Consider the following 26,401-nt stretch of genomic DNA (forward strand, 5'->3'; position numbering starts at 1 on the left):
AAAATTTGGAGTAGAGAAAAAAGAGAAAATGAGGAATTTAGAGCAATTGTGCAGGTTTATTTTTCCCCAAATAGTCTTGAAAATAATAAAGGAAGTGATAGTGAGTCAAGTGGTACCTTATTATTTCTTTCTTGCCTCTGTTATAAGAGAAATAGCTGAAGCATTTTATTTTATTTTATTTATATTTTGGGGGCCCTGAATCATAAGTTAATAGGTGTGCTGGTCCGGGTCCCTCATTTCTGCTGCTCATGGGCCCACTGCTCTGGGGTCAGGGTTTTCTGCTCAAAGGCATGGATGTGCAGGAGCTCTTCTGCTAGGCAAGTGTTCACAAGCCGGTGTCTCTGAAGCAGTGGCTTCCCCTCAAACTTGGCTGACACCACGAGGACTCGGAAGCTGGACATGCAACGTGGGAGTTGTGTCCTCCACTTCCACGTGCTCCGCCTCCAGGTCCCACTGCAGCTTCTCCGGGAGGTACTCAACGCTGAGTTCCATTGTGGCAGCCCGGGGTGGGGGGAGTGCAGCCCAGCTCGGACCTCTGCTACACTGCTTCTGCCCTTACTAGCTGAGGCATTTTTAAAAAATTCATGCTTTATAATCTGGAATTGCATTTATACCAAAGGAGTGATTCAGCAATGCAAAGGGCAATGGGTATGAGTTAGATGGGTCTTGTGTTTATAGTATCATCGGGCTAAAATCAAGTTGTCAGCCGATGATCTGATCTCTTTAGAACCTAGAGGTCCTCTTACAAGATGAGTCAGATATTGGCAGAATTCATTTCCTTGTGGTTGTAGGGCCGAGGTTCTCATTTTCTTCCTGGCTGACAGCTGGAAGTTGCAGTCAACTCCAAGAGGTCACCTACTTATTATGCTCACACAACATAGCAATTTACTTTTTCAAAGCCAACAGAAATACATCTCTCTGCCATCTATACCCTCTTTTAAGAGCTTGCCCGCTTACTTAGGATAATATCCCATTTGATTAAATCAAAATCAGCTGATTAGGGCACTTAATTACATCTGTAAAATATGATTATTTTACCATATAATGGAACCTAATTATGGGAATGCATCGTGTTTATAGGTCTCACGCACATTCAACCACAAAACCATATAGGGCATGTACAGAATGAACCAGAAATCTTGGAGACCATCTTAGAATTCTGTCTACCACAATGTTGTCTTTATTATGTAGCTGAAGAAACTGAGGCTCAGAGAATTAAGTAATTTGCTCAAGTTACATAATCAGTAAATGCAGGACTATGATTAGAACTTCAGCCTCTCTGATTCTCAAGCCTATATTCTTTCTGTTTCTAGCTTCTGTTGAAGGAATTTATAAACATCTAGCTGATCTTTTATAAAGAAACATTTCCTATAATTATCAATTCCATTAATAAATCCAGAAATAAAACATGTCAATATTCTTTTTATTTAACATATTGTCTTTTTTATCTTTATTTTACATAGATCTATTTTTAGGCTTTTATAGTTTCCTTTATGAATTAATTATTTTAATGCAATTTTTAACAGAAGTTAGCTTTCTCAATTGTGAACTCTAATGGCAATGGACTTTCAAAAGCCTATATCTCATACTTTAAGTATTATATAATTGATTAACCTTCAATATAAGATTTATTCTCAATTTTTAAGAAAAGTTGACTATATTTGTCCAAATGAGAAGCAAGGTAATTAACAGTGATTATCAAACAGGCCTGGATTGAAATTACCATGTTATCACTTACTAATTATGTTGTCTTGCCAGGTAAGTTACTTTTCTGGCCTAATTTCTTCTAATTTGTTTATTTTTGACCCTAAGAATTTATTAGGGTCAAAAATAAAAAATGTTAGATACTAAAGTAGTAAGGACAGATTTTAATCAGCAATAGGGAAATAGGGAAAAGAGACTAGTGTGAATTGAACTCAACTTTGATTTGTACAGAGGTGACCCAGCATTCTAAAGGGAGAATGAGGGAATAAGGAGGGAGGTGGGCAGGGTTCAGTAGAGCCAGGGAAGTGTAAAATTACAAAAAGCAGGAAGTGGGGCGGTGGTCTATCTGAAACCGATATGGTTTTGCTAACCAGAGTTTATAGAAGTTAGGCTCCTATCCTCCCATGGAGGCTGGGAGACAGGGGCCCTATCTTCAGGTATTGGCTGGAACAAACTAAATTCTGTTGGCAGCTTTGAGTTTTTGCAGGCATGAACTATTAGTGGAACCAGGATCATCCTAAGGATATGGCCTTGAGCTGTTAGAAACTATGCTGGTATTCAAGTCTTTATAGATCAAGGTTGAGGTCTAGTTGAGAAAGGGGTCAGAGGAGCCTAGGTAGAATTTGTTCAAGGAGATAATAATGTACCTAAATGTCTGATAAGCTACCTCAAATATTATCTATTTTAAATCACACTTGCCATTTTTACTTTATTACCAATTAAATTTTATTTTGTAATTTTAAGGTTTTTTTGCAATTATAAGCAATTAAAATTTCAATTAAAAGCAATTTTAAGTTTTAATTTTATTAGCAAGACACAGTACAAAAGAAGACTTTACTACAGTAAGGACACATAAAATATAAAAACAAAAACACACTAGGCCAATTAACAAATATTTTTCTGCTTTCGAGTTGAAAAGAAAAGATAAAAATAAATTAATTTAATAGATACTTCCCAAGTATAGCTTTCTTACTCCACAAGCCTTTATAAGTGTGATGACTATAATAGTAATTCTTTCCATTACCATTTTATTAATGGTATTCATTTTGATTGATTTGTATTTTTTTCATAAAATCTTCCAGTTGCTCTGCTGCTTTTTTTTTTTTTTTTTTTTTTTTTGCGGTACGCAGACCTCTCACTGTTGCGGCCTCTCCCGTTGTGGAACACAGGCTCTGGATGTGCAGGCTCAGCGGCCATGGCTCACGGGCCCAGCTGTTCCGCGGCATGTAGGATCTTCCCGGACTGGGGCACAAACCCGTGTCCCCTGCATTGGCAGGCGGACTCTCAACCACTGCGCCACCAGGGAAGCCCTCTGCTGCTTTTTAAAATGACTGTTCTTTTTGAAATAGTTGGTACCTTAAATAGGCCAATCTTTACAGAATTAAAAGCCCTGTATGTTTTAAGAAAAATGCCATCATTTTAATGCAGCAAAGGGGAAAAAAAATCATTGAATTCTGGTCTCAAAAACAACATGTGATGATGAGCAGTGCTGAGCAGATCATTGCATTCCTCCTCTTACTCTCTATCACAAAATAATAACTTGCCAGGAGGCTGTGGCAGTTATTAATGTTTCATTTTGTTCCTAGATCCAAATTAAACCCCTGAAAAATATAAAACTATGAAGCTAAAGTTGAAATTCAAACATATAATCATATAATGTATTTTTAGCATTATTTTAATCTTGCTTTAGTATCTTAAACACAAGGAAAGCTCTTCAAGAATGAATTTGTACCTTTTCAGTAGAATCATATAATATAATAGAATCATGCTATTACAGAATAAATCATCCATTTATTTTTCTGGAGGGACTTTGGGTCATCTAGCTGAACTTCTCTTTTTACAGATGAAGAAACTGAAGGGAGCAAAGGTTAAGTGCTTTACTTAAGGCCAGCCAGCCTCTATGAGCTACATTTTGTAGTTCCCAGTCCCCTCCTGTTCTTGCCCTCCCTACTGGGTTATCTATCACTCACTCTTCTTCTTTTTCTTACCTGATTTTTTTGTTTGTTTCTCCATCTTAGCTTTTTTCCTCTGTGTTTTCTGAGGAAAGAAACCAACAATGTTTACTACAGTAAACATTTAGACTGCAAGAATTTAAAATGCAGAGGAAATGCCTCGAGCCATATAGCCCAGGGTATTGAGCAAGTCACATTGCAGAAGTGCATTTTCTGTAGAAGGTCTAAGCATAAATGCTAGAAAACAGTGCTTGCATTAAATGTGAAAAGTAAGTCAAGTCACAATGCTTTTGAGCCCCTCACAGTTCTTCCTGTTTCTGAACTTCTCTTTCCAATTCTTCTTCCACAGGATAACCAATTGGCTTTCAAACATAATATATTGAGGGTATACTATTTTAAAAATCTTAACAGGCTTCCAATGTTTCTTATACATAAAACAAAAGAAAACAAAAGCAAACCTCACAAACTCATCCACTGAGCACTGAAGATCTTTCGGGTTACTATCTCTATTTTCAGGCTTGTCTCACATCTTTGGCTTTCTCAGTTTCACAGTAAAGCCACCAGCTTCCTTGCCATTCCCTGGCAGCTGTTCCCTTCTCCAAAGGGCACTTTGTATATTTTCCTTTTCTACTTGCTGAGATCTTATCTATCTATTCATCCTTTAGCTTTCCTTTTCTTGAATTTGGATTGAGTTCTTTCTTTGACCTTCCTCCCTTCTCCAATGATTTTTTAAAAAAATATACATATTAATTATTTTCTAGTTATGATTATCATTAATTTTTTCTTTTGCTTTTTTCAAAATTGCTAGTATGAAAGTTGAAATACAAAATAGTATTTATAACATATGATTCAGTATAAAGAATAAAAATACAAACACCCTTTTATTCACTATCTACCTTAAGGAAAAAAGAAACACAGAAAATAGTCCAAAGCCTTGAGGTTTCTGAGGGTTCATTCCAGATCCCATCCTTCTTCTCTACTCACAGTGAAAAAAATTCACTAAGTGTATTAACTAATACTTTTTGAAACATTTACCACATAGGGTTGTATCTCTAAACAGAATATTCTTTGGTTTTGCACGGTTTTGAAGTTCACAAAAATGGAATCATGCTGTATCTTCTTTTTTTTTAATTGTTATATAGATGTTTTCATTTATTGTATACGTATTAGGTACACAGTTTAAAAGGAATAAAAACCCTACTCTCTAGAACATAAGACAATAAATAGAACAAAGATTGGCACTATTATACAAATGGAATTAATGAACATAAATATGTGATTTTCAACCACATTCATATTATGCAGTTTTAAAACTATCTAATCTTTTACAATGACTAAATCCTTACTTGAAACTCTAGAGTTGGTAAAGGATGTATGCCATTTAAGTATTAGTTCAGAGACTTAACAAAACAATTTTACTGGTGGTATTTATTGTGGGGAACAGAGACCTACTTACTGTGTATGACTATTATGTTTTAGGAAACATGATGAAGTTTTTATGTTACAAGGAAGAAATCAATTTTAAGTATTAGTTATTTTAGAAATACTACCTAAACTAGGATGAGATTTATGAAATATTATATATTCCTTCTCTAAATCCCTTTTATTAGTCTATAAACTATATCAAACGAAGCAATGGAAGTTAAAATTTTTAATATTTTAGATAGTCAAGTTAGAAAAGGAACTAAAGAAAGAAACTCAGATTTAAAGTTCTGAATGCCCACTAGGTTTGGCACATTTTCTTTCTTCCAACGAAGTATCTTCTCTTAGAAATGGAGTATTTAGTTAACTATCCCTCTTGGGGACCTCGGCTACAATAAAAGAGAGGCCAAGAGACCACAGATGCAGACTCACTGGCTTTGCTGGAGAGTGACAAGTAAGAATCAGGGGCAGAGTCCCAGGGACACAGGAGACCACAGCAGTCTGGGCTACTAGAATTGGGTGACAAAGCAAGCTAACTCTGTCTTCACAAAATTTACCTGTGTTAGAGAAAAAGTCAGTCTATTGAGATTGCCAAGGTAGGATTAGCTTTCCGACGTACAGAAGGCAACACCTGCTTTAGAGTGGACATAAGTAAGAGTGCTGACTGCTGTGAATACTTAGGTACTTGGCAACTCCTGACCTAAGGGACATGCAAAGCCACAACAAACCAACCAACCAAATGCCCTCGGAATAATACAACCACATTCCTATCAGAGCTTCACTTCTCTTCTGTCATGTCAGTCTCTGAGTACATGTGGCACACAAAAGCATCAGTTTCACTTCCCAACTCTGTTAACTGTTCCAGTGAAGACACACAAGGATAATGGTCTTTTAACGTATCTGGCAATTTAGAAGTCTTCTCTTGAAGACGTCGAGAACGTCTAACAGTTTAACATCTTTAAACTGCATCTTCTTTTTCACACTTTGCAAGTATGGAGTAGTAGACACATTATATTTAATTAAGCAACCCGCCCTAGTTTCTGTATTGGGGGTTTTAATATCACTGGTTGGATCTTTTGTTTTGTCGTCTTGCTCTTTTTCACAACCTTGAAATACCACATTCCTAGGATGCTTATTTTCTATTTCTGGTTTTTCTGACCCCAGATTAGCACTTATATCATCAATGGTGGCTTCTTGGATTTGTTCCTTGGTTGCACAAGCCTCCTCAATATTTTCTCCAAATTTAACTTTTTCTTGACTCTTTATTGTCAGAATGTCAACAATTGCATGTCACATCTCTTCAGTAGGCTGAACTCCTGCCAGAATGTCCTTCTCATAGATTGTGAAAATATTTTCAATAGACTTGTAAGTGGTTCAATATGTGCAAGGCATATCCAATATTTAACAAGTTTTTTGGCATCTGGAATATATATGTGTGTGTGTGTGTGTATATATATATATATATATATATTTTTTTTTTTTTTTTTTTTTTTTTTGCGGTACGCGGGCCTCTCACTGTTGTGGCCTCTCCCGTTGTGGAGCACGGGCTCCGGATATGCAGGCTCAACGGCCATGGCTCATGGGCCCAGCCGCTCCGTGGCATGTGGGATCTTCCCAGACTCGGGCACGAACCCGTGTCCCCTGCATCGGCAGGCGGACTCTCAACCACTGTGCCACCAGGGAAGCCCTAGAATATTTTTAATCAGGACATTCAGTGTAACCAGTACTTCTTCTTTTGGACATCCCTCATTAATCAGGTGTAGGCATTCAGAAAATGTCTTGTTTACTTTTTTAGTAAACAATCATTGATCATCTTCTTCTGCCATGGTAGTCCAGAAGGACCCAACTAGTTTTTCATTTTGTGCTTTGGGCTCAGGCTGGGTAACCACTGAGCCCGGAGGCCTTTTCATTACTCTTCCTTTGCCAGCTTTCCACTCACTCAGATGAGCCTTTCTCTCCTCTGCAGTTTCTCTGGGCTGAGTCCATCTCCTATCAATAGCTGCTTTCACCATGGTATGTCTGTGGTGGTCAATGCTTTTTGACTTTTCTATCAGTTTAGTATTAGAAGAAAAATCAGGTCTGGCTACCATTTCAGATGTCATGCTTCTTGATAGTGTCTTATTTCTTTTTATGTCCTGAGAAGAACTGGTTTTGATAATAGATGAAAGTGTATTTAACTGTAATAATTCTTTCTCTTGAGGCCCTTTCCTAACTGTAATGCTGGCAGACTGATGCCTTGTTTCATGGCATCCTGGTTATTACTGTGGTGACTGCTAATAGAAGGACGTACAAGTTGACTGCTCTGAGATGTAGTGCTCACAAATTTAGTAGCAGTCGTCATATGTGAGGCTCTATCACTTTTCACTGGTACACTGCTGGCATCTACAGGCTGAGACTTTGTGGCTTTAGAGACAGTAGCCGAAAGTTTCTTCATTGTTGCAGAACTCTCATCTTTGACTTGTAGAGGTTTTCTAAAGGAATTAATCTTAGACTGAACAACTTGGCTATGATAAGATCCAAGCACAGGTTTCTTGGGCGTTTGGGCATGTTAGCACCTTGCTTTGGTTTTTCTGTAGTCATTTGTTTCTTTTTACTGTTGTTTTTAAGGTGAAATGCTTGGCTTAACATATGTTGACTTTGGGGATCATCTTTAATTGGTAACAATGGCAGAGTTTGATTATTATCCTCAAAATTAGGTGTACCAATTGCTGTAGTTAAATTGGTTAATTTATTAGAAGGTTTTAAAGGAATACAGTTTTTTTCCATTGTTATATTATTCTTGATCCCTGTAAGTCTACCGACATTCTTTTTATCAACCATTTTTGCCTTAAGTTTCAGAACTTTTGTCTCTTCTTCGATCTGGCCTTCAGATGTCTTCACTCTCTGGTCTCTACCACTGGATAATATCTGATTTTCCTGTTTGTATGCAAAAAGTTTTTCTTTTTAACAGATGCTCCTTGAGTTTTTGTCTTCTTTGCTCTCTGAATGCAGACTGGGCCCTCTGACTCGGGGGAAGCTGCAGGTCCTGGGGCACGGCTGGGGTGCTCATCGCAGCTCTAGGTGGGGGGGGGGACGCGTCTCCAGCTCGACCGCCGCAGACTCCCTCAAGCCAGCGCGGCTGCACACTGCCCATATTGTATCTTCTAACTTGCTTTTTTTCTCCCACCATTCTGAGATTCATCCAATTTGATGTTAAGGCATGATTTATTTATATCAATACTGTATATTATTGTAGCATATGACTATACCACAAGGTATTTATCCATTCTCCAGCTGATATTTATATGTGGAGTAAATACTACAGATGATCTCATTCTATGTCTATGTCCCATATCCTCTGACCTGATATTGAACTTGATACAAAAATTATATGATCATCTTAATAGATCCAGGGAAAGCATTTGACAAAATTCAACATCCAGTCACAATAAAAACTCTTAACAAGTTAGGCATAGAAGGGACATATCTTAACATGATAAAAGCTGTCTGTAACAAGCCCACAGTTAATGTCATACTCAGTGGTGAAAGGTTGAAAACTTTTTCCCTAAGGTAGGGAAACCACTCTCACCACTCTTATTCAACATAGTATTGGAAGTCCTAGCTAAAGCAATCAGGCAAGAAAAAAATAAAAAATAATAGTATCAGAATTGGAAAGGAAGAAATAGAATTGTCTCTATTTGCAGATGGCGTGATTTTATAGATAAAAAATCCTAAAGACTCAACCAAAAAACTGTTAGATCTAATCAGTGAATTCAGTGGATTTTCAGGATACAAAATAACATACAAAAATCAGTAGCATTTCTATACACAAACAACAAAAAGAGAATTTTTTCAATAAATGTTGCTGGAATAATTGGATACTCATATATAAAAGAGTGAAACTGGACCCATATCTTATACCACTCACAAAAATTAACTTGAAATGGATTAAAGACTTTAATGTAAGACCTGAAGCCATAAAACTTTTAGAAGAAAATATAGGAGTAAAGCTCATTGACATGCGTCTTCACAGTATGTTTTTGAATGTGATACTTAAAGCATAAGCAACAAAATCAAAAATAAACAAGTGAGACTACATCAAACTAGAAAGCTTCTGCACAGGAAATCATCAACAAGGTGAAAAGACAACCTATGGAATGGGAAAAAAAATATATGTAAACCATATATCTGATTAGAGAATAATACCCCAAATATATAAAGAACTCATACAAATCAGTAGCAAATAAACCAAACAATTAAAAAATGGGCAAAGAACCTGAATAGACATTTCTCCAAAGAAGATATAAGAAAGGCCAACAGGCACATGGAAAAATGCTCAACATTACTAGTAAGTAAGGAAATGCATATTAAAACCACAATAGGGCATCACCTCACACTTGTTAGAATAGCCATCATAAAAAAGAAAAGAGATAACAAGTGCTGGTATGGATGAGGAGAAAAGGGTTTGGTGGGATTGTAGATTGGTATAGCCACTGAAAAACAATATGGATGATCCTCAAAAAATTAAAAATAGAATTGTCATATTATCCAGCAATTCCACTTCTGAGAATATATATGAAGAAAATAAAAACTCTAACTCAAAAGATATCTTTCCTCCCATATTCATAGCAGCATTATTTACAATAGCCAAGAGATGGAAACAACCTAAGGTGTACATCTATAGATAAAATGAATAAAGAAGTTTGTATTTCTCTAATAATTAGTGACATTGAGCATCTTTTCATGTGCCTGTTGGCCATCTGTATGTCTTCTTTGTCTATTTAGGTCTTCTGCCAATTTTTTGATTTTTAAAAAATTTTATTAAGCTGTATGAATTGTTTGTATATTTTGAAAATTAATCCCTTATCAGTAGCATCATTTGCAAATATTTTCTCCCATTCTGTGGGTTGTCTTTTCGTTTTGTTTATGGTTTCCTTTGTTGTGGAAAAGCTTTTAAGTTTAATTTGGTCCCATTTGTTTATTTTTGTTTTTGTTTCCATTACTCTAGGAGAGGGATCCAAAAAATTGTTGCTGTGATTTATGTCAAAGAGTGTTCTGCCTGTGTTTTCCTTTAGGAGTTTTATAGTATCTGGTCTTTCATTTAGGGCTTTAATCCATTTTGAGTTTATTTTTGTGTATGGTGTCAGGGAGTGTTCTAATTTCATTCTTTTACATATAGCTGTACAGTTTTCCCAGCACCACTTATTGAAGAGACTATCTTTTCTCCATTGTATATTCTTGCCTCTTTTTTCATCGATTAATTGACCATAAGTTCATGGTTTTATTTCTGGGCTTTCTATCCTGGTCCATTGATTTATATGTCTCTTTTTGTCCCAGTACCATACTGTTTTGATGATTGTAGTTTTATAGTATAGTCTGAAGCTAGGGTGCCTGACTCCTCCAGCTCCATTTTTCTTTCTCAAGATTGCTTTGGCTATTCAGGTTCTTTTGTGTTTCCATACAAATTTTTAAATTATTTTTTCTAGTTCTATGAAAAATGTCATTGGTAATTTGATAGGGATTACATTGAATCTGTAGATTGCTTTTGGTAGTATAGTCATTTTGACAATATTGATTCTTCTAATCCAAGAACATGGTATTTCTCTCCATCTGTTTGTGTCATCTTTGATTTCTCTCATCAGTATCTTATACTTTTTTGAGTACAGGTCTTTTGCCTCCTTAGGTAGGTTTATTCCTAGGTATTTTATTCTTTTTGATACAATGGTTACTGGGATTGTTTCCTTAATTACTCTTTCTGATCTTTTGTTATTAGTGTATGGGGATGCAAGAGATTTCTTTATTAATTTTGTATCCTGCAACTTTACCAAATTCATTGATGAGCTGTAGTAGTTTTCTGGCAACATCTTTGAAAGTTGCTATGAGAGTCGAACTTAAATGTTCTCACCATAACAATTGCAATCACAAAATGGAAGTCTTGTGAGTTGAAGGGTGTGCTAACTAACCTTATTGTGGTAACATTTTGCTATATATATATAAATATATATATATTTATATATATGTATATGAATCATCTCATTGTATACCTTAAACTTACATAATATTTTAAGTCAATTATACCTCAATAAACCTGGAAAGAACATTGTAGAACATATGTATTCTAGATATTTGCTATTTGCTGTCCTTTTTCTGCCTTTCATCCTCTACAAACTTATATTTCAAATTTAGGACCAGTTTAAGTTTCCCCCAGTGAGTTCACTCTAAAAACATTGGAGTGGTGTGTAAGTGTTACTCGTTTCACAGAGGAAATGGGGGAGAAACTTACATATTAACTTAAAAATTGTATGAGACATTTTACTTTCCCTGTATTCCTTTCTGCCTCTGCTGTCCCAAGGCACTTCCTTATGTTAGCTCAGTTTCTACACAGTGCCCAGCAACATGGTCTGTCTCCATTTCTTCCCAGAATGCCTTTCTGACCTCTTTCTCTGTTAGGCTACTCTGATCCAGTTCCTGCCTTCCAAATTGCATAACCACACAAAATTCTATTTCTTTTTCTTCCTTTAGTCTCACTTTGGAAATGAATTGATTCAGGTCTTTTTTTGCACATACTTTAATTGCATGAACTTTTTTTTTTTTAAGGTAAAACGTGTTTTATTAAAATATATCACAATTAGGTTCAAAATATTTTACAAGGCAAAAGGAAAAACTTTTTATAGAGATATTAGATAGAGTATGTTACATATACCATTTATTGGTATATCAAGCAGAAATGAAAGAGTTTTAAAGGTTTTATAAATTGTCTGTGTAGGCAGAAGATAGGATTATAATAATTGATTTTTTTGAAGTTAAATATTAGTGACTTTAAAATTGAAAGCCATTTTAAAAAAAAAAGTATAATCCACACCCTGAAGGTTTGGGATTAGTTACTATGTGAAGAAGAATGCACTGATTATGTGATAGAAGCTAATAAATTCTAGCTTTGCCTTGGGTTTTATATTTTCCCAAGAGGGAGAAAAAATAATGGCTAACATAACTAAAAACCCTAATCCTAACTGAATCTTTCAATTTATCTATTCATGAATCAGAAATCTACCCTTAGAATTTATTCCAGTAGAAAATACTTTCCTGCTCCAGAGACCATTTAATGTAACTTTTTTTTAATTAATTAATTTATTTTGTATTAGTTTCTGCTTTATAACAAAGTGAATCAGTCATACATATACATCTGTTCCCACATCCCTTCCCTCACGCATCTCCCTCCCTCCCACGCTCCCTATCCCACCCCTCCAGGCGGTCACAAAGCACCGAGCTGATCTCCCTGTGCTCTGCGGCTGCTTCCCACTATCTATCTACCTTACATTTGGTAGTGTATATATGTCCATAATTGCATGAACTTTAATTGAAGAATATTCATGTCCATTCTAAGAAAATGCCAACCCTAAAAAAGAAAATCCTGAACACAGTACTTTTAGTTTAGTATTTTTTAAATTGAAATGGAACAAATTGAAAGGAAAAAAAATTGTTCCAGATGTTTGAAGAAAGCATATGTGATTTTGTTGATTACAGTAGAGAAAATCTCAGCAGATGCATTGAAATAAGAAAATTTATCTTTTCTTTTTTTTTTTTTTTTTTTTTTAAGCGGTATGTGGGCCTCTCACTGTTGTGGCCCCTCCAGCTGCGGAGCACAGGCTCCGGACGCACAGGCCCAGCAACCATGGCTCACGGGCCCAGCCGCTCTGCGGCATGTGGGATCTTCCCGGACCAGGGCACGAACCCGCGTCCCCTGCACCGGCAGGCGGACTCCCAACCACTGCGCCACCAGGGAAGCCCTATCTTTTCTTTATAAATACTTTTGAAAGAAATTCATTTCCAGGTAGCATGTAGTCATAATGAATGACTTCAAATATATGTGCTTAAACATTAAGGCTAATTTGGTATTACCGAAAGCATCATGGCCACATATTCCCAATATGTATTTAACAGTAAGGTAGAAAATTCACAGAAAATACACATCTGACAGACTCACATACCATGCCCATAAACAGAGACACAGACCCAAACACACACATACATGCTCCACACCCCATACAAATACTTCCTTTCAACCATACTACATTGTCTCAGCTCACTCAGTTTTCTTTTTCTATCAACCCCAGTTATTTTTGAACAATTTCTATAAGTCTTGCCAATATTTTCCTCTCACAGAATGGCTCACAGGATTGACTGTGGTGTCCTGTCCTGGCTTCACTCTCTTCCTGGGTCTTGCAGGTTATCTGTGGCAAGAGTATTAATCTAACAGCCACGAGCCTTTTCACTGTGTAGATGCATCTTTCGTGCCAGAGGCACAGGCTCTTCTCAGGCAGAATCATGAGTGTGGCCTGAGCTATCATTTGTATGTGATATTTGTCCATTTTATTTCTGTTACATTAAAAAATAGATTCAGCGGGCCTCCCTGGTGGCGCAGTGGTTGAGAGTCCGCCTGCCGATGCAGGGGATACGGGTTCGTGCCCCGGTCTGGGAGGATCCCATATGCCGCGGAGCGGCTGGGCCCATGAGCCATGGCCGCTGGGCCTGCGCGTCCGGAGCCTGTGCTCCGCAACGGGAGAGGCCACAACAGTGAGAGGCCCGCATACCGCAAAAAGAAAAAAAAAAAAAAAATAGATTCAAATCAAGGATGTTTTCATTCTGTGTTTAAATATTTGTTCACTTATATCCAAGTATCCAAGTATATTCACTGTCTTTTTTTTTTAAGCATACAGTGCTATATAACCTGCAACAATGGCACACATAAAACTCTAACTATATGTTATTCCCTTAACTAAAATATACCAAGAATAAAGACAATACCAGCAATTTACAGGAATATAAGAATGAACTTAGTGAAGACAGAATGAACTCTGTGCACATTTACACGAGCATAGCACTCACGGTTTTGCAGCCTCTAGGAAACTGGTTGGGAAGAGAACAAACACTTTTTAGATATTAAAAGTTAACTCAAATTGAATCAGCTTCTCCAGAATATGAGGTGTTCACATTGGGCTTCATGTTGCTTTTCACTATTTCAATATGAGATATGTCCCTGTATGTGGCTCTACTCATAGTTCTTTCCAATTGCTATATGTATATAATTATAAATTGGTTACATTCATTTTCTAGAATTTCATATAAATGTATTGCTGGAAAGCCATCTCTCCCAAAACAAGTAACCATTATTTATCTTGCAAATTGTTTTTCAGCAAGGAGCTACTGAAGAGACTTTCTCTCTATAAATACAAAAACAGAAAGTTATTGTTTAGGTGCACCAGGTGTGCTGTATTCTCTCGACATTATGCTATTACGGAGATACTACAGTTAGATAGTGGAACAATGCAGTTTCCAGTTTGACTAAAACATGTTAAAGAAAAGAGTATTTTTAATGAAGTAGCTATTAAAAAATTGCCATCCAATTATGGGCAAAATCCTAAGGTGATATTTGTGTTCCACAAAGGAGTCTGTGATTAGGCAAATTCCTGAACTAACATTTGATATTCATCATGTCACTTAATTCTGAGCCACATTCTAACTTCTCAAGTGAGTGATGATGAAAAGAAACCAAAGTCTTTTTTTTTAATATATCCATTAATAGTTGAATTATACACAAATTGATTTGAATTTGTCTCCTCCTTAAATTATGAGTTTAGTTGAAATTTCTAGGAGTAGAATTGTTGAACATATATAATATTTGCTTGGTCGCTACACCTTTTGAAATGTTCTCTGTGGATATGGGTGCTGGTGTACGGAACTCCTTACCATAGGCAATTTCTGATGTCTTAAGAAATGTTAAACAATTTGTGGGTCAGATGTTATTTCCACATGTGGCTTAGAAAAGCATTGCACTTCTGGCATATGGGCCTGTTCTGATTTTAAAGGAGAGGAAGGTTTTTATGATTTTATTTTTATGAACACATTTAATTATATATCAGGGGGATCTACCACACACATTTTCACAGAGGGCATTACACAGTTTTATAGTGTGCCTTCAGCTTCCTAAAAAATTACCAATATCACAATTACAGTAAAATTACTGTGCAATTATAACAACAGCTTCTTTAAACACTATTTGTAGATGTAAAATTGTTTTTATGAGTAATACATAACATTACTATCTCATTTTAGAAATCTATATTGAATAAAAGCCCATTTGCCAATATTGTTTCATTCATATAAATTCTCTTTTGAAGAAATACATGTTTAAGTTAAAAATATTCCTCCTGCATTCATAACTATAGGATAAAGCTCATCAATATGAACAAACTCTAAAAGTAGACATTTAAATAAAAATAAAGATGAAGTTCAGATTTCTACTCTTTTCATTATTATATCTGTTACTGGCTTTATATCCTGAGTTGTGTTCTGGTAATGGTGCTGGGTCAAAAAAGTTCTTACTTCAGTGTAAATACATGTGTAAAGCACATGTATTTTTCTTTTCTCTGAATAAATTTTGATTGAAAAATAACATAAGAAAAACAAGCCTGCCACTCATATTTGCAAGACCTACTACAAAAATACAAACAGAGGCCCACATTTCAAAATCAAATATTTAAAAATTACAGATCTAGCTAATTAATTGCTAAATTAAAAAGTTATATTCTTCTCTCTCAACAAAAATACCTTTATACTGACAAAATGAAAACTATATGTAAAGCCTAATTTTATATGACTAAAAGTCAGCAAAATGCCAAAGATGACTGTATTGAAATATTATTTAGCATGTTGATGCTCTAGCCATGTTAGTAAAAAATATAAAATGTAAAATTCACATATGTATTATAATATATAACATATTATATGTAATTTATTTTTCTTGTCTTGTTTGGTGACTACCATTCGATATGCAGAGACCTAATCTTCTTCCATAGTGCACTCCACCTTCTCCATCAGCTTTGCCTGGTATTCCCATGTTCAAAGCTCTTTTGGTCAGCATCTCCAGAGAGAGCAAACTTTGTTCTAGAATTCCTTTGGAGTCCAAGAGGGGTTAAAATGTTCCAGATTCAAGACTATGAAAATCTTCACCTTTGAACTCACTCTGGATGCTTGTCTTTAGAGGTACCCATTGGCTCCAGTTGCTGAGTTCCAAAGTTCTTAATAAATACATAGAACAAAGTTCTTAATAAATACATAGGGCAAAGTGTTCTTATGTTTTGATATGAAATAGGTTTATTTGTGTTAATTTTAAGTAATCTGCAGTTTGTTTTGATTTCATCTTCAGTCATGAGTTATTTGGAAGAGTCTTGATGTCCATTTGGTTAATTTTAAGTTACATAGAAGCAAAGGCTAGGGGTGGGTTGGTTTTGAAAGTGGTGGAGAGACACGGAGATCTTTGTTGTCCGGGTCTCTGGGTGAAAGCAAGAGGAGAGTCCACTCTTTCTCAACCACTTGATCTGGTGGAAATTTTGCCCATCAGAGCTCCTGACACCCAGTAGGTCTCCCCAAAGCCTTCCAAAGGACTGAATGCAGGAGAGAGACTAGTTCTTTAATTTTCTGTACACATAAGATGTGCTCTGGCATGCACAGGCTGGGAATTCACAGGCAACCACAGAGTCTGTAGTCTTCACCTCAGGATCTAATCCACATTTCATATTCCTCCATCCAAATGGACTAGATAATCTGGCACCTGTATCCTGGAAAATTCATGTCTTCAGATCTACACATATTATCTTCAGAATTTATCAGAAAGATTATTTTAGTTGTATGGGATTGTAGCAAAGAATGGGGAAAAAAATCAACAGCAGTGTGTGCTCAGATTGCTATATAAAGTGGCAATTGAAATGCCTGCCTAATTGAAGAACACAATCTAGGTGAGTTACACATTAGTACAAATTTTGTTCTAAAGTCCAGTAGACAAAAACAAAAAATGGCATATTAGCAAGCTTACCACTGAAACCTCCTTGGGAGAGCACTACGTTGGAGTTACAAAGAGTTTTAGTGACCCCAACAAAGCCAGTTATTTCTTCTTTTGTTTGTTTTGGTTGACACTATGTTGAAGTCATTAGGCTACTATTTGAACACATGTTGTACAATATATACCTTTATACATGCACAATACATTAAACCCAGTGAGGTGCTCCTACTGAGATGCACAGTGGTATGAAGACTCAGGAAAAACAGAAAATTTGTGTCTCCCCTCTCATGCCTAAGCTTAGGTAAAGAGAGATGAGTTGTTCCAACTATTGAAATTGATATTTTTAGCTTGCTAGTAACTTTTTGAAACACACAGAGTTGAATTAGTGCCAGTGAAATATGTATGTTCAACTTGATGTCACTTTGCTTCCCATGTTTCAAAGGAGATTAAAAAAATTCTATCAACTTATATGTAATAGAAGAAGATATACAAGTGTTGTGGGGTATCATAATGAGACCAGTTGGATACTCATATTTTGGAAAGAATCAAATATTGTTATTCCTGATATTTTGGAAAAACCTGAACCAGATGTATGTTTTTTTGTTGTTTCATTTGTTTTCTTCTTAAAAGAAAAATCAGTACATGTAAAATATATTCTTTTATTATAACTAACAGAATCCCATGAGATTTGCTTTAATCTTAGTAATTTATTTATGCATTAATTTATCTAAGTATATTTGCTATTAGCTTTTGGAATATATCCAGAGAGCTTATGCTTAACATTTTAAGAAAACAGTTACTGCCAAACTCAAACAAGTGCAAGTTGTGACTCACATTACTACCAGAAGTGGAGTAGCAAAAATATCTTTTATATATGTGTATGTATGCATATCTGTGATTTTAAAATTAAAAACCATAATTTAAACTCTTTTTCCAACCTTGCCATGCACTTTTCTCATAGTTACAATTTTCTGGAAGGGATTGGATCTTAATTGTAGAGTGCAAGTGTAATCCAGGCTAAATGTGTTCTTTCTAAATGTATTTATGCACTAAATGGGTTTACTGTTGTAATATCAGAAGCTTCACTGATAACTCATGATTGAGTATTAATGCTGAAGTAAAGATGCTAAGCTCTCCTATCATGCCATCCAGAATAAAAATACAACAGACAGAATGAGCAGGGCAAAATAATATGCTTCAAAAACAAATAAGTACTTTTCTACAACTACAAAGCTGAGTAATTAAAATTGAGGTTGCCATCAAGCAGCAAGTATCCTTAACTCTCTGACTAAATGGAAACAAGGAATCATTATTGATCTGAATGCCAAAATTAGAATAAGAACAATTTATAAATCTTTGCAGTTCTGAAAACTTAATTATATGGTAAATATCATTTAATCAAATAATTTTATTGCTTAAAGGAATCTGAGTTCCCCCAATCTCCTCATTTTATATACGGGGAGATTGTGAGCCATCAAGATGAACTGACTTGCCCAAAGTCATAGAAACAGTAGTAGAGACCAGAGTTTAATACTCAGGTATCTTAAATCCTGTCATGTGGTCTTTGAAGTCTACCAAGCAAGGAGTGCAACAAAAGATTGTTTTAGGACCATGTCTGTAGTTAAGGGCAGAGTTTGTCAATAGGCAGACCCATTTCTGTCTCTTCAAATTTTGCCACTTAGTAACTCTATGCCTATGGTAGTTTCCTCTCTTAGTGTCAATTTTGTATCCTATAATATGGAGATAATTACAGATTTTATCCCAAATGAATTTTTTTTTTTTTTTTTTTTTTTTTTTTTTTTCTTTTTGCGGTATGCGGGCCTCTCACTGTTGTGGCCTCTCCCGTTGCGGAGCACAGGCTCCGGACGCGCAGGCCCAGCGGCCATGGCTCACGGGCCCAGCCGCTCCGCGGCATATGGGATCCTCCCAGACCGGGGCACGAACCCGTATCCCCTGCATCGGCAGGCGGACTCTCAACCACTGCGCCACCAGGGAGGCCCCCAAATGAATTTTTTGAAGAATACATGCAATGATTTATGCAAATGCTTAACATGTGATAGACACATGGTAAGTACAGCATAAATATTATTTGCTATTGTTTATTATTGTTTATCATCAGAACATTCTAAAATTTCAATGTATGCCTTTAAAAATTATTTATCTCTGTGAAAGAACTGAAGTTAAGACATTTAGTTTCTCTCTGCTTTCTTATCACTGTTGAGATTTCCTATTGATCTGTGTAATTTAGAATGTCCAGTCATAGAGACAGAATTACATGAACAACTAAGTCTTCTCAGTTAAATGCTTTGAATAGTCATTAGAATTAAAAATTACCCTTTGTGATATTATGAATTATATTCATATTATTGAACAGAAATGAAGGGCAATTATACATTTTTAGTAAATTTGGCTGTGATCCCTGTCTTTCCTTTCAGCTGCTGTGCAGTTTGTCTTAAAGTTTCCACAGGTCTCTATTCTTCATTCTTATTAATAGTATTCTAGACTGCATGCCTGAATCAACTCAACAACTCCAGCTGGCTCATCCATTTTCAGCTTCTTTCATCTCTTGTTAGTCTGTGTAATACTTTGCTGCCAGACTTGTCCAAAGGAATGAGTGCAGAGTGAGTCCATGATGCTTATTCCGGCATTCAAGGTTTGCCATCCCTTGTACCTTAATGCTTTCATTATACTTTACAACTTAGTTCCCAAACATATAACTTTCACTCCCAACAGCCTTTTATATCACTATCTCCCAAATACTACAGATATGTTTTTATTTTTTGATCTTTTGGTGTTCTCTTTATCTTGCCAAGAATTTACCTTAACCAAGGTTCCCTTGGTGATTATTGTCTAGCATTTGGTTCTATATTGATTGTACTGATATTAAGATGCTTTAATGCCTTTATTGTTTTATAACTTCCACAAATTTTGTGAGCTTCTTAAATGATACAACAGCCAGGAGGCAGCACAGAATGGGCCTTCAACCAATGTTGTTCAATTGACTTATTGAAAATAAGATAGTAACTTTAGGTATGAAATGTAAAAACTTTTGCAGAGTATAGTGTAGGATGTGAGAGCATATGCTTTTCTAAATGTAACAGAACCTCTTTTCTAAATGAATCCTCAAATTTTCATAAATACCCATTTCCAGATTTGAGTTCACTTCAGGAATCATTTGGTAAGCATTTCAAATCAATTTCAAAGAGATTTTAGGTTTCAAGCCAGCACATTTTCTCTTCCACAAACCCATAGTGTTTTCCTCACTCTATAAAGAGGCACATTATATGATTGGAGGGATTTGAAAGCAGATATAGGTGTACTTTAATACTTAGCAAGGGTTAAAAGTTGAACTTGAGCTTTGGAGAGGGTACTGTTAAGAGATGAAAAGTACACCTTTTCTCTTTACCAACTGTGGAACAAGTGACCTTAATGTTTCCCTAGGATGTTTTGGATTTAACATCTGCCGTGAAAGACGGTGCAATCGAAGTGCAGCCTCACGTCTTCCAACCTCTCAGGAGACCCTGCAGGCTGCCATTAAATAGTCATCCAGGTGTTAGTCTTGAACTCAAATGTGAACCAGCCCCTGAAGTTTGAGATGAAATCTGGCTAAGCAGTTCATGAAGAATGTTCTGGATTGTTCTCCTGATATGTGAACTCTTCACCATAGGAATTTGTTTTATTTCTTCTTCTCAAATGTTATTAGCAGGAAGACATAATAGATTTGGTTCAGTAAATTCATTTAAAATATAGAAAATAAATTTTGAATTTTATACTTTTTTTATACCTCCAAAAGTGATTTTATAACTCAAGAACAGCTAACATAAAATTTGCTGACCCCTTTGAATATAAGTTCCTAGACTGACATGATGTATCATCCTTGGAGGAGATGTTTGATAAGATATTAAACTAGACTGGAACAGAAAACCTGGGAGCACATTTGTCTCTTATGTCCATTTCATATAAACGGGAGTGTCATTATGCTGTTTACATTTTTGTGTTCTGTGAAGCCCCTAAAGTTTCCCACAGAAAACATAATGAATATTTGCTAAAGGAATAGATGAAAAGAAAGTTATTTACACATTTATTTTGGTGGAAAACATCGATGTTAGAAAACTAGACCTGACTAATTTTTTTATTGTTTTGATGACAAGTAAGAAAATAATATTTTAGGAATAAGGAGGTTCACATATTGGCTAAAAGTTTTAAATTCATTTTGTTTAACTTCTAAAATTCCACATATTGAAATTGGCTTTACATTGAGAGCCTCTCATTACCTATTTACATTGAAAGATGAATTCATATATTCAAGTATAACATCATTCAGAAAAGAACATAAATCATGTATTTTCATAAAGGGATCAACAGATTTTCATAAAGGGATCCCCACATGACCACCACCCAGATCAAGAACGAGCATTACCAGTACACCAGAAAATTCCTGGTACCTTTCCCCATTAATACCATTCCTTCCTCCTCAAATTAACCATTATCCTGATTTTAAACACCTTATATTAGTTTCAACTCTTTTTTTGAAGTAAGTATAATTATACATTATATGCTCTTTTATGTCTGTTTTTTTTAGTTAGCATTTTATTTATGAGATTCAGCTGTGTGATTCCTCTAGCAGTGGCTTGTTCATTTTATCTGCATAGCATAGTAATTCATGTAAGATTTTTATACACAGTTTACCTATTTCATTGTTGATGACTATTTGGATTGTTTCCAGTTTTCAGCTATTGCAAATAATGCTGTTATAAAGCTTCTTTTTTGTGTCTTTTGACAATGGTACATATATACATTTCTGTGGGCTATGTGTGACTATGACTATGAGAATAATTACTAGTTTGTAGAATATCCTTATGTTCAGCTTTAGCAGGGACTGCCAAATAATTGGAAACCTTAGCCCTTAAATGAACAAAGTACTCTTATATTTGGGTATACATCTACCATCTAAAAATTTCCCCCTGCATTCCTTAATGTTCTGTGCTCTTTTTTTTTTCTTTCTTACCTTTGAGTTGTTTTTAATCATTCCATTTTTCCCCTTTATTAGCTTTCTTTTGTAAAATAAATGCATCTTTAATGATTACCCAGGAGATTACAGTTTGAATTCTTGGCTTAATAGAATCTAAGACGAATTAGTACTTTTACCACTTCCTGTACAATATGCCATTTTGTCTCCTTTTAGCACACTATCCTTTTTTGTTAATGTTGACATGAATTATTATAATTCTACACCTTAAATTCCCCAAATCAATATCATCACCATTACCATTACCATTATCATTATGACCATCATTTTGGACAAGGATGTGCTTTATATACTGTTCATTACTTCCTGCAACTTTTTTCCTTCTGCATAAAAGTCTCCTTTAAGTATTTCTTTTAGTGTTAATCTGTTAGTGACAAATTCTAATATATATATATATTTTTTACCTGAAAACATCTTTACTTCATCATCTAATTTTGCTAAATACAGAATTCTAAGCTAACAATTATTTTCTTTTAGCACTTTAAAAATGTCATTTAATCGTCTCTAGCTTCCATTGTTTCTGTTGAAAAAAAGAACTGTCAGTCTTATTTGTTGCTCCTTTGACAGTAGGATGTAGGTTTTTTTCTGGCTGTTTTTAAGATTCTCTCATGGTATTTGGATTTGAAAAGTTTTGCTGTGCTGTGCCTAGGTGTTGTTTTCTTTATATTTATCCTGCTTTGTTTCTAGAGAGTTTTATATCTGTGACTTACATATTTTATCACTTAAAAAAAGTTTTAACTTGTATCTCCAAATATTTCTTCTTTCTCCACCCCCACCACTCCTCTCCTACTGGGTCTCAAGTTAGACATTTTTATTACCCCATGTCTCTCAGCTATATCATATATTTTCTATCCTTTAAAACTCTCCATGCATCAATCTTAATATTTTTTATTTACTCGTCTTTGTCACCTCTCTTCTACGGTGTTTAATCTTCTATTAACAAAATTTTCAGTATGTTATCTTTAGGTATAATATTTTTAGTTTTTTAATTTCCATGTAGTTCTGTTTAAAAATAGACTTAGTTTTTGGGTTAAATTTCAGTCTTTTCATCTTTTAAAAATATATTAATCACTATTATTTTAAAATCCATGTGTAAGGAGTTCTAATGCCTGGATCACCTTTGGATCTTACTTTTTCCCCTTGGTTTTCATTCATTTGGTTTTTTACTTTATGTAGCTGGTAATCTGTGACTGAATACCAGACATTGTCTATGAAACTTTGCAGAGATTGTTAGAAACACTTGACAATGTTATTTCTTACCAGAATGGAGTTCCAGTTGCTTTCTGACATGTAGCTAGAGTAGAGGTAAATTACTTTAGTTTAGCTTGAGATTGAACTTGTGCAGTTAGGGTCAAGTCTTTTGTTAGGGTAGATCTGTGTTCAGGTCTCTTCTTATTCCTAAGCTGTAATATTTCTAGAGTCCTATGTGGAAGTTTTGGGTGTATGCCGAGGTCACTCTCCCTTGGCAGGCTCTAATTTCTAATTTGCGTTAACCCTGCTGCATGAAACTTCCTAAAGTTCCATTCTTACCAGCATTCTCCTTACCTTCTTAGCCTCTTGGCCACAAAGCTGCTTATAAATCAGTGAATGCCTTAGCAACACGATAGGCTCTCTTTGTTTATCTTAGTGTACTTTCTTTCTCTCAGAAATTATTGCCCCAGAATTCCTGGTTGATTAGTAGCCCTGAACTCAACTTTTGGTTCTCCAACCCCATAAGGCTGCCAGAAGCTTATCTCATGTTCTAATCCTTCTAGTTGATGCTTTCCTCTTGCTTTCTTAGCCTCTCTGCTATAGGTAACTTAGGAATTGGCACATGCCTTGTGGGAAAAGTATAGTTTACTTCTATGCCAAGCTCACTTCAGTGAGCTTTTGTTCTCTCCAGAATTCTAACCCCCTCAAGTCCTAGTTCCCTTGGTTGCTGTTTTCTACTTGTTTTTGATTATAAGTGTGTTTGTAACAAGTTACTTCACTATTATCAGATGCAGTTCAATTCAATTAATTTATACACTGAAATATTAAATGAACAAATATTATTTTAATAAGAATATTAATCAACCCACTAACATATCAAATGTATATATGTTTACACTTATAACTGTTCTGCTTTCAAACAGGTTACTAGTTTTTACAAAGGACTTCCAGAACACAGTGGCAAAATTTTTTTCCTCCAATTATTACACAAAAATTATTGTTTTGTTGTGGAATAATACAATCTTAATATGGGCTGTTAAAATATAAATAATATATGTATTTTAAAAATCCAGTGACACACAAAAATCTTATGATAAAAGTATGTTTAGTTTTGTAAGAAACTAACACACTGTCTTCCAAAGAGATTGTACAATTTTGCATTCCCACCAACAGCATTGAGAGGTTTGTTCCTCCACATTCTTGCCCGGATTTAGTGATGTCCATGTTCTGAATCTTGGACATACCTTTTTATTTTTTAAATATTAAATGTAACATTTTACCCAGCTTTATTGAGATATAATTGACATACATTATCTTGTATTGACATACATTATCTTGTAAATTTAAGATATACATGATGATTTGATACAAGTATATATTGTGAAATAGTAACCAAAATAGGGCTAATTAACACCTTCATCACTTCTCATAATTACCCTGTTTTGTGTAATGGGGGAGAAATTTTAAGATCTCTCTTGGCAAATTTCAAGTATATTATAAAATATTTTTAACTGTAGTCACCATGCTATACATTAGATTCTCAGAACTTATTCATCATATATCTGGAAGTTTGCACCTTTTGACCCAAATCTCCACATTTCCCCTAGATCCCAGCCTCTGGTAACCATCAATCTACTCTCTGTTTCTATGAGTTTGACATTTTTAGATTCCACTTATAAGTGAGATCATACAGTATTTATTTTTGTCTGACTTCTTTCACCTAGAGTAGTGTCCTAAAGCTTCATCCATGTTGTTGCAAATGGCAGAATTTCCTTCTTTTTTGTACCTGAATAATATTTGAGTTTTATATATATATATATATATATATATATATATATATATATATATATATTATATCACACTCTTTAGCCAATTCTTGCTTGATAGCCATGTTTTGGCTATTATGAGTAATGCTATGAGAGTGTTTTGGGGGTGTACTATTTCTTTGAGATAGTGATTTCATTTCCTTTAGATATATACCCAGAAATGAGATTGCTGGATCATATAGTAATTCTACTTTTAATTTTTTTGAAAACTCCATACTGTTTTCCACACTGGTTTTACCAATGCAGGTTTTACATTCCTACCAACAGTACACAAGGGTTCCCTTTTCTCCACATCCTTCCCAGCATTTGTTTTTTTAATAATAGCCATTCTAAACCAGGAATTTATACTTTAAAAAAAACCTGATAATTAATATGTTTTTCAGTTTTGGAAGTTTCTAATGTTACATCCAGAAACTCAGAGATTCTCTCTTTAGCCATATCCAGTCTACTATTGAGCCCATCAAAAGTATCCTTCATGGCTCCACTCTGTTTTTATATCTCCAGCATTTCATTTTTGTTCTTTCTTAGAATTCCCATCTCTCTTATTACATCATTTATCTTGCACATTAACTACTTTTTCCATTAAAACCCTTAGCATATTAATAATATATTTTAAAAAATTTCTGGTTTGATAATTAAAACATTCTTGCCGTATTTGACTCTGGTTCTCATGCTTGTTCAGTCTCTTTAAACTGTTTTTGCCTTTTAGTATGCCTTGTAACTTTTTTGGGAAGGTGGACATAATGTACTGAGTAAAATGGTAATTGGCCTTTGGTATTGTAGTGGTAAGGTGTGGGTGTAGGGAAAACATTCTGTAGTCCTATGATTAGGTCTTAGGTTTTTGATAAGCCTGTGCTTCTGGACTATGAACTTCATCAGTACTTCTCTATACCACCCCCCCCCCCAACACACACACACTACTTTAGGTGGGACAGGATGGCTAAAAGGAGCTAGGAGTTGGATATTTCCTTTTACGCATATGTGGAAAGCTAGAGCTGTCTGGAATTGGCTATTTCCTTCCTTCCAGGTAGGTTAGATTCTAATAAAACCCTAGTAGGTTAGGTTCTGGTAGAATAATCTCTCCTAAGGACAGGGCTTGTAAGAACAGAATACTCTGGAGTATTTTAAAATGGTTCCTTTTCCCCCTCTCCTTGCTGGAAGCATGAGGAGATTTTTCTCAGATATTCACTGTGAGAACCTGGTCAAGTCTGGAAGATCAAACTCAAAGTGTGAGGGCCTCCCCGTGACTGTTCCCCCCGAAGCTTTTAACTCAGGTTTATCCACAGTGAGCTTCAACATTTCATCAATTACAGTTTAGGTTTTCCTATCTGGTGCTGATTCCTGCAAAGGTTACTGCTCAGGGGTTTCCATTCAAATAGACGTGATTCTCTATATTTGCCTGTTTGTCTCTCCAATCTGGAAGGCAGTGGTTCGTTCTGTGAACTCACTTCTCTGACAA

The 26,401-nt window shown here is 35.3% G+C and overlaps 2 pseudogenes across 2 annotated transcripts; both read right to left on the reverse strand.

Annotated features, from left to right (window-relative positions):
- Nucleotides 1–228: 228 nt before the first annotated feature.
- LOC308615872 (bolA-like protein 2) lies at nucleotides 229–492 on the reverse strand (annotated as a pseudogene). Its single transcript has one exon. The product of its transcript is annotated as a bolA-like protein 2 (transcript).
- A 5,364-nt stretch (nucleotides 493–5,856) lies between these two features.
- On the reverse strand, nucleotides 5,857–8,130 carry LOC308616348 (cytoskeleton-associated protein 2-like; annotated as a pseudogene). Its single transcript has 2 exons — nucleotides 6,748–8,130; nucleotides 5,857–6,498 (listed from the first exon to the last, which is right to left on the reverse strand). The product of its transcript is annotated as a cytoskeleton-associated protein 2-like (transcript).
- Nucleotides 8,131–26,401: the final 18,271 nt, after the last annotated feature.

The sequence above is a fragment of the Mesoplodon bidens genome (genome assembly GCF_964165515.1).
Source record: "Mesoplodon bidens genome assembly, chromosome: 4".
Lineage (NCBI taxonomy): Eukaryota > Metazoa > Chordata > Mammalia > Artiodactyla > Ziphiidae > Mesoplodon > Mesoplodon bidens.